Source organism: Musa acuminata, chromosome BXJ1-9 (assembly GCF_036884655.1).
Source record: "Musa acuminata AAA Group cultivar baxijiao chromosome BXJ1-9, Cavendish_Baxijiao_AAA, whole genome shotgun sequence".
NCBI classification, from domain to species: Eukaryota; Viridiplantae; Streptophyta; class Magnoliopsida; order Zingiberales; family Musaceae; genus Musa; species Musa acuminata.
This window is the reverse complement of record NC_088335.1, coordinates 35,143,944-35,164,030: the sequence shown is the minus strand read 5'-3', so window position 1 is coordinate 35,164,030 and position 20,087 is coordinate 35,143,944.

Sequence of the window (20,087 nt, the reverse complement as noted above, 5' to 3'; positions counted from 1 at the left end):
TTGAGATGTAAAGAGAGGAGAGAAAACTTCTATAAGGGTTGTCTCCTAAGCCCGTCAAAAGGAGTGAATCTGTAAGAGGGTGGTTGGCCTTCGCCTATTGAAGGAAGGCCTCTAGTTGACGTCGGTGACCTCATCGGTGGAGGAAGCCAAAAGTGGAGTAGGTCAAGATTGACCGAACCACTCTTTATCTCGGTTTGCATTTCCTTTGAGCATTTTACCTTCACTGCAAACTTCTCAATAGCTTACTGCCCTCTGCGATTTTACGAACGAGTTTCAAGGTTCAGACGTAAATCTGCGTTTAGACATAAATTTGCTTTTTCGTATGATCATCATATTGCAGATTGCGTTTACGTTTTAAGCTTTACCATAACTGCACACTGCCTTTATACTCCTGCTTAAACTGCGTCTTATCTAATCAAGTGATTTACGAATCAGCATTTAGACGTAAATCAGTTTCTTCATACGAACGCCGGATTTCAGTTTGCGCCGATATTCTGGTTTTCATCATAGCTGCAAACTGCCTGCATAGTTTGACTTTAACCTTGCTTAGTATCAACTTTCATACAGAAGTTATTTTTATTGTTCGAACGCAGCTTTCGATTTTAATCGTAGAAAGTTTTCCGCTGCACTAATTCACCCCCCCTCCTCTTAGTGCTCTCGATCCTAACAACTTGGTGGGAAGAGATCCAATAAAATCGATGTCAAGTGGACACATAGGAGGATTTTGAAGCGGGAGTTGAGAACTCAATTCCTACGTAAGAATACTAAGTTCGTCACATGAAGGAAGCTAAGACAACTCCAACAATACACTTCCATTTGAGGTTATATGAAGTCATTCTCAATATTGATGTTGGACATATAAGACATGTTTACGAAGGATAAGTTGTTTAGCTTTCTCGATGGCTTGAAGCCATGGGCATAATAGGAATTACATCAATGTAATTCCTCGATGGGCTGAAAGGCTCACTGACTTTATTTCCATAGAGGATTCAAAGAAGAAACAATCTTCAAAATATTGCTTATTAAGCATTCCCAAGGGAAGGCAACTATGGCCGAGTAGAAGAACAAGAGTTCTCACAGGGGCCAAGTTCGAATGACTAAAGCCCAAAGATTGACGAATGCTTCTTTGTGCAAAGGGCTATAGATGGTGAAAGCATACCTACAAAAGCAAGCATTTAATATTGACATCATCAATCCACCCCCCAAGATTGGGCAAGGAGTAAAGTTATCACCTTTAGTTCGAGTAGTTTTGAATCTAGCAATAATGATGAAGAGTCGCAAGAATCCTAGATAGAAGCAATGCATTTGTTGAATGTATTACGGGATCAATTAAGGGAGCATATGACGGCAAAGTAATACAAAGAGGGGTTCAAGAGCTAATGCATAGGATCAATTAAACTCAATGGTTGAATAGCATATAATGGTGGACACATGTTATACCCATATTTTTGTAAGGGTTATTTTGGAGATTTCTTAATAAAATCTAGGTTAAAATTTGCCACACCGTCAAAATAACAACATAGAGATGTAAACCTATCATAGATAGAATATTTTTTAATTATCCATAATCTAAACTTAGGATCCAAAACATAAAATTTGAGGTAATTAAAATATTTAATTTTCATTCACACACTCTGTAAAACATGTAATTTATAATTATTTAACATATCACTTGATAACTCTATAAAACCTAAAGTAAATTAAAAAATTATTAGTAATTACTTATAAACTCATAATATCAATAAAACACCATAATCTACATGGGTAGTATTAGGTATTGAATGGATTCTCATAAGTTCACGTGTAAAATCTACAGGAACTTATCAACATGCCTGACACCTAGTGAGTAGTCATTTGTGGATATGTAATTAAATTTTTGTATTTTAATATCCTTATTTTCCCTTCCTCTCTTTTCTCTTTGCTGAATTACTTATAAAACTATCCTCTTTTACAAGATGTCGAGACTTATTTATCACTCATTTTCTAAATTAATCAATTTATTCATTTATAGGTCCTTTAGGACCCAAGTGAGGTTGCTTCTAGACTAACCCTTTGCGGATGGATAACACAAGTGTGTCTTATGACCTCAGTAATTTTAGTTAAGTTTATGATAGGTGATATCAAAAGAAGAAAGTGATTCGAGCAAATAATGAAGATTCATAGTCTTGCTATAATGAAGTACCATGGTGAATTAAGCAAGATGGGGTAAGCAAGACTATTGCCCCAAGTAGTGATAGTTGTTGAATCTCAGCTTTTGATGATGAAATCAATTGATGGATTAATAATCTAATATATGTGTTGAGATAAGTAATGCAGGACTAACTACGATCGTGAAAGAGGCAAAACAATTAGAGAAGAATCGAATATTAGGTCGGAGTCAATGATCAAGCATCAGGCCAGATAAATTGGGGCATACACTGAAGGATCGGATGATGTAGTGAAAGCTCACCAAAAGTTCATTGGGAGTTCACCGAAAGCTTATCGAAAGTTCATTGGGAGTTCACTAAAAGCTCGTTGGAAGTTTGTCGAAAGGTCACCGAAAGCTCGATTCTTATAACTTGACTTTTCTTGTGATGAATGAATTTCTCCCTTCTTCTTCTTCTTCTTCTTCTTCTTCTTCTTCTTCTTCTTCTTCTTTTTCTTCTTATTATTATAACAAAAGGGAGAAAGATACTTGTTAGTATCTCAAGAAAAGTAAAAATGCTAGTTTGTACATATGAACCAAAAAGTACTTGCACATCTAAAGAGAAATGCTAGCTTGCCTATTTCAAGAAGAAAAAGTGGTTATCTTACAAAGTTTTTGCTTAGCTTCTCATTTCACAAATTTATTAGCTTACATAAAATAGAGTAAACGTTATATAGTTCAAATACCTATTGAATGATTCTCCTTTTTGATGATGACAAAGGGGAAGAGATGATGAATGTTTAGAATCATGTCAAAATGATGTTGAATTTGGTATCATGCATGAAGTTATAAATGGTTAAAAAATACTTTAGTATCATGTATGTCATGCCCAAAATGATTGAAAATATTAATGCTTTGGTATTATGGATGTTATGCCCAAAATTATGTTAATTTTGGTATCATGCATGAAGTGAAGTGATGTATGCTTTAGTATCATGTACATTATGCCCAAAGTGATATTGATATGTTAATATACATGAAGTGATGAAATTGTGCATGTTATACTTTAATTACTTGAAACTATAATGATGCACAATGTATGAAATTTTGATATATTGTATTTGATTACTATGATCAAAATTGTTTCATTTGAATTCAAAAGTTGTGATTCCTTTTGAATTCAAGTGTGCCTTATCTCAATATGACATATAGATAGGGAGAGTTAAGGATAACTCTATCATCAATTGATTGTCATCATAAAAATGGGGGAGATTGTTGAATCTCAGATTTTGATGATGAAATCAATTGATGAATTAATGATCTAATCTATATGTTGAGATAAGTGATGTAAGACTAACTATGATCGTGAAAAATGTAAAACAATTAAAGAAGAATCGAATGTTGGGCCGGAGTTAATGATCAGGCATCGGGCTGGATAAATCGGGGGATACACTAAAGGATCGGACGATGTAGTGAAAGCTCACCGAAAGTTCACCAGGAGTTCACTGAAAGCTCATTGAAAGTTCATCGGGAGTTTTGGCCTTAACTATCATAGTTAGAACTTTAATTTGAGTTAGTTTTGGAAGAAATCCTACTAACTCAATTAAAAGCTAACTAGGCCCAAAACAAAGTTGAATTAGGTCGATTGGATGTCCCATTCAGTCACTTAGAGCCACGTCAAGCAGTGGCACCGCCTAGACTATGTAGTGGAATCGTCTAAGGCTCGGCCTCCCAAGTGGTATGGGCGGTGGTACCACTCAGACTGAGCAATGGTACCGTCGGCCATTAATGCCTGCAGGCGGTGGTACCACTAGAGCCCAGTCTTTGAGACTATTAGGCAGTAGTACCGCCAGACTAGGCAGTGGTATTGCCTAAGTACCCTAGAAACTAGGGATGAGATAATTTTTTACTCCATTTTTGAAGTCATTGGGGCCTATAAATACCCCACTCTTTCCTATATGAAAGGGTATGAAAGTGTGAACAAAAGTCTTAAGATTTTGGGTTGTAAAATTGTTGGAAAAATATTAAGTGTCCTCCTCCTTTAGCTTTGTGACCGTTCTAAGAGAGGTGTGAGACTTGTAAAGCTCATCTCCTAAACCTGTGAAAAGAAGAAAGAGTTGTAAGAGGATAGTTGATGTTCGCCCATTAAAGGAAGACTGTTAGTGGACATTAGTGGCCTCAATGGAGGAGGAATCGAGAGTGGATATAGGTCACAATGACTGAACCGTTATAAAATTAGTGTGCTTTCTCTTCTTTGCTATTTACTTACTTTGCAACTACTTTACATCTTCATCACTCTCCTACAAACATCTTTAAGCTTAAATGTCTTTTTGATATGGTTTTATCATATAAATTTTTATGATCAATGTAATTCTCCAAAAGTACTAATTCACCGTCTCTCTTAGTGCCAACTTGATCATAACAATTGGTATCATAGTAAGGTTACTCTCTATTTGGTTTAAAACCGAAGAGAGATGATTTTTGTTGGCAATTAAAAGCGTCATTCTATCACTCGTCCTCCTATGTTCAATGAGATAGACTATACGTATTGAAAAACTAGAATGCGAATTTTCTTACTCTCTATGGATTTCGAGTTGTGGAAGATTGTTGAAAGCAATTTTGAGATGATTTGGAAACTGCACATGATATTTGGCATATACTCAAAGTCACACACGAAGGCACAAGTAGTGTTAAAGAGTCAAATTAATCTTTTGGTTTATAGCTATGAGTTTTTTCATATGAAACCAAGCGAGACTATTGGAGACATGTACACCCATTTTACGAATGTCTTCAATGGTCTAAAAGCACTTGGTAAAAGTTTTTCTAATTTTAAACTTGTTAACAAGATACCAATAGTGGATGAACTTCTTGATGAGTTAAAAGGAGCTTGAGTCTTCACGAAGTTAGACCTCCAATCCAATTACCACCAAATTCGGGTATGTGAAGACAACATTCTAAAAACTACATTCCGCACACATGATGGCCATTATGAATTCTTGGTAATGCCTTTTGGACTCACTAATGTTCCTTCAACCTTTCAAAGCCTCATAAACAATATTTTTTGGAGCTTTTTTTGTAAATTTGTGCTGATATTTTTCGATGATATTCTCATTTACAGCCCATCTCTTGAGACTCACTTTTAGCATTTATGGGTTATTTTGATGATCCTTCGGGAGAATACTCTTTTTGTGAAGCAACCAAAGTGCAACTTTCTTTAGCAAAAGGTAGAGTACCTTGGGCACATAATATCAGAAGAAGGAGTGGCAGTAAATCTAACAAAAATTGAAGCAATGCAAGGCTGGCCGAAACCTATAAACGTGAAATTACTGGGTAGGTTCCTTAGACTAATGGGCTACTACTGAAAATTTGTTAAGGACTATGAGAATATTAGTGCACCTCTCACTTCTTTACTGAAAAAAGATGTCTTCCAATGGTCGGACAAATCCTCCACTGAAGAACTTATCAGATCTTTGATGGCTTATGAAATGACATGTATAGCATATGATGAACTTGAGAACAACCTTCCATAGAAAAGACATGACACTTAGAACCAAAGAAAGCCACTTAGGTAAAAATTCAAGTGATGATGATGATGATGACTTGGCACTCCGTACAAGAAAGTTTAAAAAATTCTTAAAAAAGAACAAAATAAAACAAGACATTAAGAATAAAACTGAGCTAAAAAAGGACCAAATAATATGCTATGAATGTAAGAAGCTGGGGCACTTAAAAAATGAATGTCCCCAAGTGAAGAAGAAGCTATCAAAGAAAAAAAAATGCTCAAAGCTACTTGGGACGATTCAAGAGCATCCGAAGATGAGGAGCCAACCAACAAAGAAGAAGTTACTAACTATACATTAATGACATTTAGAGATGAGGTAAGTAATTCAATCGAAGCTCATTTATCTTTTGATGAATTATGAAGTGTTTTTCATGATTTGTTTGATGAATGTAAATTAGTTAGTAAAAAATATAAATTATTGAAAAAGGATTATATTTCTCTTTCTAGTGAACTTGAAAATTAAAAAATGAGCATGATAAGTGTATGTTAACTCCTTATACTCAATGTGAAGAGTTAGAGTCATTTAAAAAGAAAATTTTATTGCTATAAGAAATATTAAAAAAATTTAAAATAGGCAACAAATCTTTAAACATGATTCTTGTTAATAAAGGTTATATTTATAGCAAGGAAGGAATTGGCTTTGTAAGTAACACTTAACAAAAGCTAACTATCTTCGTTAAAGGACCTACATTACATGTCTCACCTAGAGAAAAATATAATTTTTATGAAAAATATGATCATTTTGCTTACAAATATTCATTTAAAAGGTATAATCCACACAAATTAGTTTAGGTTCCTAAAGGAACCATAAATCTCTCAATGATATGTAGATCTATTTATGAGGGATCCAAAGTTAAATATGTACCTAAAAGAAAACCCTCTTTCTTGTAGATGTGTTTACAATCACAAGTTAGGAGCAAAAGATGGTACGTTGATAGTGGATGCTTAAGGCACATTATTGGGGATCCAACTCAATTCTCTAAGCTCACTAGTCAAGATGAAGGATATGTCACCTTTGGAGATAACAATAAAGGTAAAATTATTGGCAAAGGAACCATAGATAACAAGTCAAACCTTTTGTTAAAGACGTGCTATTAGTAGATGGTTTAAAACATAATCTACTAAATATTAGTCAATTGTGTGATAACGGATATATTATTAAATTTGAATCTAATGTTTATATAATTGAAATACTAAACAAAAATATATCTATAATTGTCTAAAAACGTAATAATGTGTATACAATTGATATTGATGATTTTTGTGATGAAACATGCTTTCCAGTTTTAAACAATAATACTTGACTTTGACATACGAGATTAGGTCATGCTAGTATGAAACTAATCTCTCAAATCTCAACTAGAAAACTTGTAAGAGGAATGCCTAGCATCAAGTTTGTCAAAAACAAAGTTTGTGAGATATGTCAACTAGGAAAACAAATAAAAAGTAGTTTCAAATCAAAAAATCAAATAAGCACCTGTAGACCACTACAATTGATCATATGGATTTATTTGGACCAATTAATACAACAAGCCTAGGAGGTAGTAAATATACTTTTATAATTATTAATGATTATAGTAGATACACTTGGACATACTTCTTAGTACACAAAAGTGATTGCTTTAAATATGTTTTAAAATTTTATAAACTTGTTCAAAATGAAAAGAGTTTTATTATTTCATCTATTCATAGTGATCATGGTAGTGAGTTTTAAAACCATGATTTTTAAGATTTTTATGAGTCAAATGGGTATAATCATAATTTCTCTACTCCAAAAAATCTACAACAAAATATAGTTGAAAGAAAAAATAGGAGCTTATAAGAAATAGCAAAAACCATGTTAAATGAACATAGCCCACCCAAATATTTTTGGGCCAACGCCATTAACACGACATGTTATGTCATGAACAAGGTTCTCGTAAGATCATTACTTTCCAAAACTCCATATAAATTATGAAATAATAAAAGACCCAATATTTCATATTTTAAAATTTTTGATTGTAAATATTTTATTTTAAATGAAAAAGATGTCTTAGAAAATTTTGATACAAAATCTGATAAAGACATTTTTCTTGGTTATTCCTCTGTGTCTAAAGTTTTTCGTGTCTTTACTAAAAGAACTTTAGTTATAGAGAAATCTATTCATATTATTTTTAATAAAATTTTTAAATTTAAGAAAAATAATTTTGATTTGGATACTTTGAATTTAAATGATAATTCACCTCTCCCTAGTAACTTAGATGCATCTACTTCAAGGAATCCTTACCTAAGGAATGAAAGTATGTAGATGCTCATCCTAATGAGCTTATCATTGGAGATATATCAAAAGGTGTTTAAACTCATTATTCTTTTACAATTTTTTGTACGAATGCAATATTTTTATCTCAAATTGAACCAAAATGTATTGTCGAAGCCCTAAAAGATAATTCATGGGTTATTGTAATATAAGAGGAGTTAAATAAATTTGAGAGAAATAAGGTATGTAAGCTTATTCGTAGACCTAATGGCCATTTAGTAATTGGTACTAAATGGGTCTTTAGAAACAAGCAAGATGAACTTTGTATCAGAGTTAGAAATACTAGACTAGTAGCTAAATGTTTCAACTAAGAAGAAGGTATCGCTTACGAAGAAACATTTACTCCTATAGCTAGACTTGAAGCCATAAGGATTCTCCTTGCCTATGCTAGTTATAATAATTTTAAGTTATTTCAAATGGACGTTAAAAGTACTTTTCTTAATATCTTTATTTCTAACGAAGTTTATATTGAACAACTGCCTAGATTTGAGAATGCTAATTTTTTGAATCATGTTTTTAAGTTGTTTAAGACTCTCTATGTTTTGAAACAAGCCCCAAGGGCTTAGTATGAGAGACTTAGTTCCTTTCTAATTAAGAATAATTTTTTGAAAGGCAAGGTTGATACCACATTGTTTATTAAATATTTTAAAAATAATTTTCTTATAGTTTAAATTTTTGTTGATGATATCATTTTAGTTCTTCAAATGAGTTTTTAAGTGAGTCTTTTACCAAAAGTTTGAGCCAAGAGTTTAAAATGAGTTTAATGGATGAATTAACTTTCTTTCTATTAGGATCAAGAGCAACACTAAGAGGGGGGGGGGGGGGGGGGGGGAGTGAATTAGTACAGCGAAAAAATTATCGATTTCAAAAATCTTCATTTCGATTAAACCCGATTCCGACAAAAATCGTTTCATAAATATTTTAACTTGAAAGTGTATGAGAGCATAGAAAAATCAATAAGAAGGTAAAGTAGCTTGCAATAAAGGTAAATTGCTCAAGAAGAAATGTAAACCAAAATTTAGAGTGGTTCGGTCATTGTGACCTACATCCACTTTTGGATTCTTCCTTTGTCGAAGTCACCGGCGTCTACTAATGGTCTTCTTTCAATAGGCGAAGACCAACAACCTTTTACAATGCTTTCTCCTTTTCATGGGTTTAGGAGATAACTCTTATAAGTCTCACACCTCTCTTGAATGATCTCAACACTTAGAAAGGGAGGAGGAGGACTCTAGCACTTTTGTAACACTTTAACACTAAAAAATTTAAGATTATGCCAATGCTTTCGTGCCTTTTCATGCAAAAAAGTGGGGGTATTTATAGGCCCTAATTGACTTCAGAATTGGAGCCAAAAAGTGTCATATCCTTAGATTTTGGGGTACTGGTAGTACCTCCACCATTATTAGGCGGTACCACCACTTGACACTTGACACTGGGTGATACTGTCGCCCAGTCTGAGTGGTACGACCGCCTAACAGAGCTCAGAGATCAAGTTCTAGTGGTACCAAAGAAAGTTAATTCACCCATTAAACTCATTTCAAATTCAAGACTCAAACATTTGGCAAATGATTCACATAGTGATTCATCCGAAGAGCCAAACACAATATCGTCAACATAAATTTGCACAATAAAAAAATTATTTTCAAAATGTTTAATAAACAATGTAGTATCAACCTTGCCTTTGGTAAAATTATTTAAAATAAGAAAGGAACTAAGCCTTTCATACCAAGCTCTAGGAGCTTGTTTTAAGCCATAGAGAGCTTTAGTCAATTTGAATACATGATTAGGAAGAAGAGAATTTTCAAATCCAGGAGGTTGTTCGACAAATACTTCTTCGGAAATAAAGCCATTCAAGAAAGCACTTTTAACATCCATTTGAAATAGTTTAAAATTATTACTACTAGCATAGGCAAGGAGCATCCTTATGGCTTCTAATCGAGCCACGGGAGCGAAGGTTTCTTCGTAATCGATACCTTCTTCTTGGTTGAAACCTTTGGCCACTAATCTAGCCTTGTTTCTAACCACGATACCATTTTCGTCTTGCTTGTTTCTAAAGACCCACTTAGTACCTATGACTAAGTGGTCACTTGGTCTAGGAACAAACTTCCATACCTCATTCCTCTCAAATTGGTTCAATTCTTCTTGCATTGCAATGATCCAAAAATCATCTTTTAAGGCTTCGTCAATGCATTTAGGTTCAATTTGAGAAAGGAAAGCGGCGTTAGCACAGAAATTTTTGAAAGAAGAACGAGTTTGAACCCCTTTTGATGTATCTCCTATAATTTGCTCTTTTGGATGAGCATCTACATACTTCCATTCTTTTGGTAAAGAAATTTCGGAAGAAGATGCATTCAAATGGCTATTTTGAGGAGAGGGTTCATTTAAATTCAAATTATCAAAACCAAGATCATCATCAAAATCATTTTTCTTTAAATCAAAAATTTCATTAAAAACTACATGAATAGACTCTTCAATTACTAAAGTTCTTTTATTAAAAACCCGAAAAGCTTTAGAAACGGAAGAGTAACCAAGAAAGATGCCTTCATCGGATTTAGCATCAAATTTTCCTAAAGCATCCATTTCATTTAAAATAAAGCATTTACAACCAAAAACTTTAAAATATGAGATGTTTGGTTTTTTGTTATTCCATAATTCATAGGGAGTTTTGGATAAGGATGGTCTTATTAGGACTCTATTCATGATGTAGCAAGCCGTATTTACGGCTTCGGCCCAAAAGTACTTAGGTAAACTATGTTCATTCAACATAGTTCTTGCCATTTCTTGTAGGTTTCTATTTTTCCTTTCAACTACTCCATTTTGTTGAGGATTTCTTGGAGTTGAGAAGTTGTGATTGTACCCATTACTTTCGCAAAAATTTTGAAAGTCACGGTTTTGGAATTCACCACTGTGATCACTCCGAATTGATGAAATCATGAAGCCTTTTTCGTTTTGAGTGAGTTTACAAAATTTAGAGAAACACTTGAAGCAATCACTTTTGTGAGCTAAGAAATAGGTCCAAGTGTATCTAGAGTAGTCATCCACAATCACAAAAGCATATTTGCTTCCACCTAGACTTGTTGTATCAATTGGTCCAAATAAGTCCAAATGGATCAATTGTAATGGTCTAGTAGTGCTAATTTGATTTTTTGGTTTGAAGCTTGTTTTTATTTGTTTGCCTAGTTGACATGCATCGCATACTTTGTCCTTAATAAACTTTATATTTGGAATTCCTCGTACTAATTCTTGAGATGAGATCTTAGATATTGTTTTCATGCTTGCATGGCCTAATCTCCTATGCCAAAGCCAAGCATAATCATTTACGGCGGAGAAGCACATTTCATTACTTAGTTCATCAAGATTGATGGTATAGACATTATTTTATTTTAAAGCAATCATAGTCATGTTATGATTTGGTTTTTCAATAATGCACATATTTGATTCAAATCTAACGATGTAACCTTTATCGCATAGTTGACTAATACTCAAGAGATTATGTTTCAATCCATCAACTAGTAAGACATCATTAATGGAAAAATTAAATTTGTTACCAATAGTTCCCTTGCCAATGATTTTGCCCTTGTTGTTGTCTCCGAAGGTAACGTACCCTTCTTCTTTGCTAGTGAGCATAGAGAAATGAGATGGATCTCCAGTCATATGTCTTGAGCATCCACTATCGAGATACCATCTCTTGCTCCTAGCTTGTGGGTTTGTCTACAAAAGAGCATGATTTTTAGGTACCCATTTGATTTTGGGTGCCTCAAAAATTGACCCACTAACTTTGTTATTTTTTATTGAATTCTTTATAGTTCCTTTAGGAACCCATATTAATTTTTGTGAACTAATTTTCCTAAATGGGCATTTGTAGGTAATATGTCCGGATTTGCAACAAAAGTTGCATTTCATATAAGAGGAAACATGTAATGTAGGTCCTTTTATGAAAGTGGTAGGATTTTGATGTAATCCTTTTACAAATCCAATTCCATTCCTATTTGCGATGTGACCCTTGTGTGCAAGGATCATATCTAATCCTTTGCTACCAACCTTAAACTTGTTTAAGGTTTCCTTAAGAAGCAAGTTTTCATTTTTTATTACTTCTAAGTGCTCACACTTAGAGCATGGAGGAGTTTGAAGACTATCAAACTTATCTTGTAGCAAAGCATGCTCTTTCTTTAAGATACTTAACTTCTTGCTAACAGTTCTACATTCATCAAATAATTCATGAAAAGCGATAGATAGTTCTTCAAAAGATAAATCTTCATTAAATAAATCACATACCTCTTCTCCTAACGCCATTAGTGCGTAATGAGCAACTTGCTCGGTGTTGGACTCCTCTTCTTCGGATGTGCTTGAATCATCCCACGTTGCCTTGAACGCCTTCTTCTTTGATGTCCTCTTTTTGGCTTGAGGACAATCGTTCTTGTAGTGTCCCGGTTTTTTGCATTCATAGCAAATCACTTGGTCCTTCTTTTGTTCAGATTTATTTTTTACATTATTTTTAAGTTTGTTCTTTCTTAAATATTTTTTAAATTTTTGAGTCAAAAGTGCAATGTCATTGTCACTGTCCTCATCACTTGATGTTCCTTTCAAGTGGTCTTCTTGTGATTTGAGTGCAATATCCTTCCTGTTCTTTGGAAGGGGGTTCTCGAGCTCGTCATGAGCTTGACATGTCATTTCGTAGGTCATTAGAGACCTAATGAGTTCTTCAAGAGGGAATGCTTTAAGGTCTTTGGCCTCTTGAATGGCCGTAACTTTTGGATCCCAACTTTTAGGGAGGGATCTTAAGATTTTAGTTACTAGTTCAAAGTTAGTAAAATCTTTACCAAGAGCTTTGAGTCCATTGATGACATCCGTAAACCGGGTGTACATGTCTCCGATGGACTCACTTGGTTTCATTCGGAAAAGTTCGTAAGAGTGCACAAGGATGTTGATTTTGGACTCTTTCACTCGGCTAGTGCCTTCATGAGTGACCTCAAGAGTTCTCCAAATATCAAAAGTCGAATCACACATTGAAACACGATTAAATTCGTTTTTGTCTAATGCACAAAACAAGGCATTCATAGCCTTTGCATTTAAAGCAAAAATCTTCTTCTCCGATTCATTCCATTCGCTCATCGGAAGAGAAGATTTTTGAAATCCATTCTCGACAATAGACCAAAGCTCAAAGTCCATAGAAATGAGGAAGATTCTCATGCGAGTCTTCCAATATGTGTAATCCGACCCATTAAACAAAGGTGGTCGTGCAATAGAATGGCCCTCTTTAATGCCGGAGTAAGCCATCTCTCTTGGGTATTAAACCAAATATGAGAGATAACCTTGCTCTGATACCACTTGTTAGGATCGGAGCGGCACTAAGAGGGGGGGGGTGAATTAGTGCAGCGGATTAAAACTTCGATTTTAACAAAATCTTTCGTACGTTAAGAACGAAACTTGAGAAATTTAACTTGAAGGCGTATTCTTAAAGTTGCGCAGCAAGAGTAATAAGGAACTAAAGCAGTAAGAAGATTTGCAGTAATGTAAATGATAATAATAAAAAGCAAACCAGAGATTACGCCAATTTTTAGAGTGGTTCGGTCAAATGACCTACTCCACTTGCGAGGCCCCTCTTCGATGAGGCTCCCACCTTCCACTAGCAAGTCTCTTGAAATGGAAGGGTAAACACCCCTCTTACAACCTTTTACAAGCAACTCAACCTCTTACAAATTTTCAATAAGAAAGAAGGAGGAGAACTCTCTAGCAAATTGAAAACAAGACTTGCTAAAACTTTCTAAGACTTTTCTCTCAATCAAAATGCTTCTCAAAAGTTGTAACCTCAGCTGAGATTTGAGGGGTATTTATAGGCCTCAAGATGATTCAAATTTTGGGCTCTAAAATTTGAATTCTCTTAGGGTTCCCGGTGCTGGCGGTTCCACCGCCCAGCCAGGCGGTGCCACCGCCCAGCGCTCGGGTGCTGGGCGGTGCAACCGCCCAGCCAAGGAGGTGTCACCGCCCAGCTAGGCGGTGCCACCGCCTATAGTGTTTTCAGCCCGACTACAGTGTTTTCAGCCACTAGTTGGGCTTCAATCTTGGCTCTCTAGTTCGCTGGTTTAGCTTAATTTTTAGCCTAAACCAACTCTGACTTTGGGCCCAGTTGGCCCCTAACTAGGATATAGGATTATCTCTTAATCCTAATCCTAATTACAAGTGGACTACATAACCAAAACACGTCCTAAGCAAATTTTCAACCGCGAACGTCGAGTCTTGTTCTGGCGAGCTTTCCGACGAACTTTCTGCCGACGGGCTTCTAGCAAGCTCCCGAACTTGTGATGACTTTAATGAGTAGCCGAGCCTTCTTGGTGATCTCCGCGAGCCTCCGACGATTTCTTCGGCGAACTTCCGACACGTTCCCGATTTCTTCTCGGATGGTTCCGGCAGCATCTCCGATGATTCTTCGGTCTCTTAAACGTCCATCGAGCTCGACTCCGGTATCCTTGCTTTATGTTTTCTGGTTATCGTAGTTAATCCTGCACACTTAACTCAATAATATGGATTAGATCAATTAACCCACCAATTGATTACATCATCAAAATCCGAGATTCAACAAAAACATAGTAGCAAGATCAAACAGATGGTGCTATGCGGCTTGAATTCTGCAATTCAAGTGCAGCAGATTGGACATAAAAGATCAGTAGTTTATATTGAGAATTTTTTGATGAAACCAAAGGGAAATCCACTGTTAAGAAGTGTCAAAGATGTCATAAAAATTTCATAGAAATTTGGATAGAAAAAGCCCAGTAGCAAGATTAAACAGATGGTGCTATGCGGCTGGAATTCTGCAATGTATCTTTCGTCGTAGAGATGAAAACTTTGTGACGAAAAGTTTATGTAGCAATATAGGAACGAATTTTTTTTTTTTTTGGATTTTCGAATGAGGATAACTAAATTGCAGCAGCAGTAAGGTAGGAAACCAGAACCTGTTGCAATTCACGGGGAGATCAAAGGATGATCCGTGGTGGTGTAGATGATGATGGAATTCAGTGACGATCTTTTAAGCAATTGTGGGAATTACTTTGGATGGTTGTAGAGGGTTGATGGATGGCTGTGGAAGGGCAGCGAGACGCCAAGAACGCTGCTCTGATACCAGGTGTTAGAACCCTTGCAGATTCTAAACTTGGGGTTGATCTCTTTAGGGGATCGGCCTCCTTGGAACTCTATAGGGGTTCCTCCCTCCAAGTTGCTGCTCAAAGGCTGCAGAAAAGATTCATCTATTGCTTATCAAAAGAGAAGGAATACATGGCTATTTATAGGGCTTCTAAACCCTAACTCCTAATAAGACTCCTACTTAAGACTCTTACTTCTAACCAACTCCTAATAGGACTCCTAGTCAAGACTCCTATTCCCTTACAACTCCTAATTCTTCTCTAAGAAAACACCTCCTAACAGAATGTCCCTCTCAATTAGGACTCTCCTAGCTAGAGTCCTAACAGTTTTACATGGATGTCCCTCTCAATTAGGACTCTCCTAGCTAGAGTCCTAACAGTTTTATATGAATGTCCCTCTCAATTAGGACTCTCCAAGCTAGAGTCCTAACAAGTGTCTAGATAACCAAGCCTTTACTGTGGATAGCATTCCTACGTCATTCCCAATGATCAGGATGTCATCCACATATAATACCAAAAAGGAGATAACGCTCCTACTTACCTTCCTATACACACAAGGCTCATCTTTGTTCTTAACGAAGTCATAAGATCTGATTGCCTCATCAAATCTTATGTTCCAACTTCGGAAAGCTTGCTTTAGTTCATAAATGGATCTAAGCAACCTACACACCTTATCTGGGCAGTTCTTGGACACGAATCCCTCAGGTTGCATCATATACACCTCCTCCTCGAGGTTCCCATTGAGGAATGCAGTTTTCACATCCATCTACCAGATCTCATAATCATTGTGTACTACAATAGCCAATAGAATTCTGATGGATTTCAGCATTACTACGGGTGAGAAGGTTTCATCGTAGTCAACACCTTGCCTTTGACGATACCCCTTAGCCTTGCTTTATAGGTCTCTACCTTTCCATCTACTCTGATCTTTTTCTTAAAGATCCACTTGCAACCGATGGATACAATACCTTCGGGCGCATCAACTAGGTTATAAACCTTGTTAGAGTACATAGAATCTATCTCAGAATTCATGGCTTCTTGCCACTTCCTAGAGTCTATACTCATAATAGCCTCATCGTAGGTCTGAGGATCAATATCCTCAACATCCTCTCCTCTAATATGTCCCACATATCTCTCAGAAGGATGGGATACTTTATCAGACCTACATAAAGTTAAAACTTGTGTATTAGGTACTTGAACAGACTCGGTCTGTAAAGTGGTGCTTGAGCTTGGTTCTCCAACCTCGCTCAACTCTATCATTCTCCCACTATCTCCGCCAAAAATATGTTCCTTCTCAAAGAGCACTGCTCTCTTAGCTACAAAGACCTTTTGGTCATCAAGATGATAGAAATAATACTCACAAGTTTCCTTGGGGTATCCCACAAATTTGCATCGCTCTGTCCTTGATTCTAACTTATCGGGGTTGTGTCTTTTAATGTGGGCAGGGTAGCCCCAAATCTTAACAACCTTAAGATCAAGCTTCTTCTCTTTCCATATCTCATATGGTGTAGACACTACCGACTTAGTTGGAACTCTGTTCAGAAGGTAAGCTGTGGTTTCTAGGGCATATCCCAAGAATGAGATGGGTAGGTCAACGAAACTCATCATGGACCGTACCATGTCTAATAGCATACGATTTCTCCTTTCAGAGACACCATTGAGCTGAGGTGTATAAGTAGGTGTCCATTGGGATAATATCCCATGGTCCTTGAGAAACTGAGTAAACTCTGTACTTAAGTACTCACCTCCTCAATCTGATCAAAGTATTTTGATACTCTTTCCAGTCTGGTTCTCCACCTCATTCTTATACTCTCTGAATTTCTCAAAGGCCTCAGACTTGTACTTTATTAAGTACACATATCTATACCTTGAGAAATCATCAGTAAAAGTAATGAAGTAGGAGTATCCACTAATGGCATGAGTTGACATGGGTCCACATACATCACTATGTATGAGTTCCAATAGCTCAGTGGCTCTCTCTCCGGTTCCACTAAATGAAGAGTTGGTCAGTTTTCCATGAAGGCAAGGCTTGCAAGTTGCATATGACACATAGTCAAATAGATCTAGATATCCATCATTTAGCAACTTGTGAATCCTTCTTTAATGGATGAGACCTAGCCTACAATGCCACAGGTATGCACTGTTTATCTCATCTCGTTTCCTCTTGGACACATTTACATTCATGAATGTACTTGAAGCTTCATCAAGCTTTTGTTTCGCCTTTTCTGTAAGGTACACTTTGTAGTTCCTCTTCTAGTGCCCATCTTTGCCATAGTGGAAGCACTAGCCTTTGTCCTTTGTTGGGTCTTTCTTAGCAACCTTTGCTTTACCTAGTCTGCCCTTGCCCTTTCCCTTCTTAAGGGACCTTTCTGCTTTCTTTTTCTTTCTGGTCTCATTAGTGTAGAGAACTGGCTTCTCTTTCTTAATACTACTCTCTACCTCCCTCAACATATTGAGGAGCTTTGGGAGAGTCACCTCAAGCTTGTTCATATTGAAATTCATTATGAATAGTGAAAAGGAATCTAGTAGGGACTAAAGCACAATGTCCATACATAAGTTATCCTTTGGGATCATTCCTAGACCTGTGAGTTTCTCTATCCACTCAATCATCTTTAGGATATGGTTCTGAATCGGTGTCCCCTTAGTCATCCTAGCGTAGAAGAGGCTCTTGGATATCTCATATCGCTGAGTCCTTCCCTGTTCCTCAAACAATTTACAAACATGTAGGAGAATGGATCTGGCATCCATCTTTTCATGTTGTCTCTGTAACTCAGGAGTCATAGAGCCTAACATATAGCATTGAGCAAGAGTGGAGTCATCAATGTACTTCACGTAGCGAGCGATCTCATCCTCGCTTGCCCCTTCTTCGGGCATAAGCATCACTGTATCAAGGACGTACACGATTTTCTCCGCCGTAAGAACAATTCTCAAGTTATAGAGCCAATCCGTATAATTTGGACTAGTGAGGTGGCTAACATCAAGTATGTCACGTAAGGGATTTGAAAGCGACATTTTCTTAAAATAAAGATGCAGCAGAAATGAATAACATGCATATTTTGCAAGAAATAAACTATCAAGATATGAACTTCTATCTTAATATGCTCCCACTATTTTATTAGCGAGTCACGCGACACTCTCAGCACGTGAAACGGAAGTCTCTGGCAGACTTCTAGTGAGGATCATGATCAAATCAGCGTCTTAGTGTAACCTCGAGGGACTCGACCAATCACACTAAGCCTAAAAGGTAGACAACTCTTGCCGATCATAACTCCTTGTGATTCCCGTCCTGTTCGGCATCCGAATCACCATGGTCTCGAGGGACTCGACGAACCATAATGCTCGGTTAAGTCAACACCTTCGTTACAAGATGAGTCTGATTTGATGATATACCCTCGAGGGACTCGACCAAGCATACCATGTCCTTAGGTCACCGGTGACATCTCTATGTCGTAAGCAAGATAGCGAATCACGATATAGGTGAGTCTCGAGAGACTCGACCAACTCAACCTACACCAGGAATCGATTCCTACTTATAACGATGGAAGGCCACGTGGGTCAATCTAATTGCCTCACGTTTACCGACTTAATATTATCGAGAGGGATATTTCTATGATTTGGTCTCCTAATATGACATGTCACATATATACATATTTAATATATATCAACATCGCATGCAAATATATATACATATCTAGTATGTGTATAAGCAATCACACTAGATGATCATGGACCATAACCTAATGTGATTAGGCCCAAGCTAGTAGCCTAATCACTCACATCAAGATCTATGTGTGCAACGGTGCATCTCCATGCCCTATAATCGTCCATCTCGTCCTCGTCGATTCCGTCGACATCTCGATGCATCTTCAAGCATCGCGATCGTCCGTCTCGTGGGTTCCGCTATCGCATCCACGCTCCCGCTGCGCCTCCTCATGTGATTACAACTTAATCATAGGCACGCAGGCCCGACAATAAACGAGAAATATAATGGAGGCTCGCAGACCCCAATAATAATAATCACAAGTACGCACATCACACGGTCCATGATCATCCGTCCACACATCATACATCACATGTATAAATAATCATCATCATGTAGGACTATTAGATAATAATAAAAATAATAATCAACTAAACTTTTTAATTAATCAATATTTTATATAATCAGGGACATATAGGGAATTTCTGAATTCATAAGGGTATTTTCATAATTTGGATAAAAGGACAGAATTTGAATTTCTAAAATGTACAGGGGAAAAACTGTCTTTTTGCCCAAGAATACCCTAATGCCCTACTCCCCTACTGCCGCCACCGTCGCCACCCTGCTGGCGGTGGCCTGTGCGGCGGGGCGAGAGTGCTGCCCTCGCCTGCAGGCGGCACGCCCACTGGCGGCGTTGCCGCTGCAAGTGGGCACCCCCGCGGGCGATTCTGCCGGCGGGGCAACGCCCGCAGGCGGTGCTGCCCCTGCAGGTGGGCGCCCCTAGGGCGCTGCCACCTCCACGGGTGGTTCTGCCCGCGGGGCAACGCCCGCAAGCGATGCTATCCCACCGGGCGACCGCCCCTGTGGGGGGGTTTCACCCGCGGGAGCAGCGGCGGCAGGTGCCGCTGCCCTACAGCACCTCACCCCGCCGGAGAAGCGGCCGCAGGCGCCTCTGCCCATGGGTTGCCAGCCCCGTCGGACGAAGCCTGTTGCAAGTAGGCCGCCGACTAGCTGCTGCAAACGTAGCTCCTGTGCTGCCTGCCTGCGGTTGTGCTGCATGCATGCAGATTGAGGGCAGCAATTGTTGCTACCCTGTCTCGCTTTTGCGTCAACGATTTTGACGTCAAAAGTTTTTCCTAAACACAACACATGCAATTCAAAACCAATCATTCGCACGAACAACTTGGCTCTGATACCACTATTGGGAAAATCTTAGGGGCGACATCACATGTGCAGCGGAAGAAAAAGAAAACTAAATCCAAAGAGATGTT